The sequence below is a fragment of the Takifugu flavidus genome, chromosome 4, assembly GCF_003711565.1.
Source record: "Takifugu flavidus isolate HTHZ2018 chromosome 4, ASM371156v2, whole genome shotgun sequence".
In the NCBI taxonomy this organism is placed as follows: Eukaryota; Metazoa; Chordata; class Actinopteri; order Tetraodontiformes; family Tetraodontidae; genus Takifugu; species Takifugu flavidus.
In genome coordinates this window covers 4,500,441-4,501,328 of record NC_079523.1, presented here as the reverse complement: position 1 = coordinate 4,501,328, position 888 = coordinate 4,500,441, and the positions used below count along the sequence as shown (strand labels likewise).

The following is an 888-nucleotide window of genomic DNA, read 5'->3' as shown; positions in this document are numbered from 1 at the left end:
TCGGGTTAGCACATTGATCCAAGAGGCACTAATGACGGCACTTAACAGAGTAACAACAATAAAAAATAAAAAAAAACTTAAAAAGTGCGCTGTTACACCGGCACTGCACAATAACCCAGATGTCATTTTGCTCAAGATGAACCATATTTCATGGAAATTGCCCTGTTGTGGTCCTTTATTCAAGCAAAAGCTTTCCAACACTAAAGCCATCAGGTAAGACTCACAATCCCTGAATTAAAAACATAGTTAAAGCCCTCAGAAATAATTTGATTTTGGAATTTGTGCACATTCTCCTATAATTTTCCCAAACTTTCAAGGTTTTCTGCAGGTACTTTAGAGAAATTGAGAATCTGACCCCCCTTGGTGCGGTAAGGACACAAGGAGGACATATAAAGGTACAGAAACATAAAAAGTACACAAGTGATGCTTCAGGTTGCGTGGCAGATTGAGCTCTGAAGATTTCTGAAGACCTTGCTCAACGGCACCTCGGCAACTGGTCCAGATGTCCCAGCACCTCTCCTACCAGCCCACATTCAGCTTGTTTGGGACCACAAACAAAGCTTCCAGGTCCCACACTGAGCTACACACCAAAATATACATGGTTCTACTGGGGCTCGAACCCAGGACCTTCTGCGTGTAAAGCAGACGTGATAACCGCTACACTACAGAACCACTGGAGGCCATTTGCACGACACTTTTTACAGGCGAAAACGCAGAACCTTAGTTCTCCTTTGGCTGTTTATACTAGAAATCCTAAAAATGGAGCAAACAGACTGGTGTAAACGCGAAACAGAGCATTTTCATCGATTTCAGGCTGCAGGCAACTTAGCACAAGTAGTTCTGGATCCGCCAGTCTTAGTTTTAGAGATCGAGGTTGCTCATAGAAGC

At 43.2% G+C, this 888-nt stretch overlaps 1 non-coding gene across 1 annotated transcript; it reads right to left on the bottom strand.

The window, feature by feature from the left end:
* Positions 1 to 599: 599 nt before the first annotated feature.
* Positions 600 to 672, bottom strand: trnav-uac (transfer RNA valine (anticodon UAC)). The gene has a single exon. It is a non-coding gene; the product is annotated as a tRNA-Val (tRNA).
* Between the last annotated feature and the right edge of the window lie 216 nt (positions 673 to 888).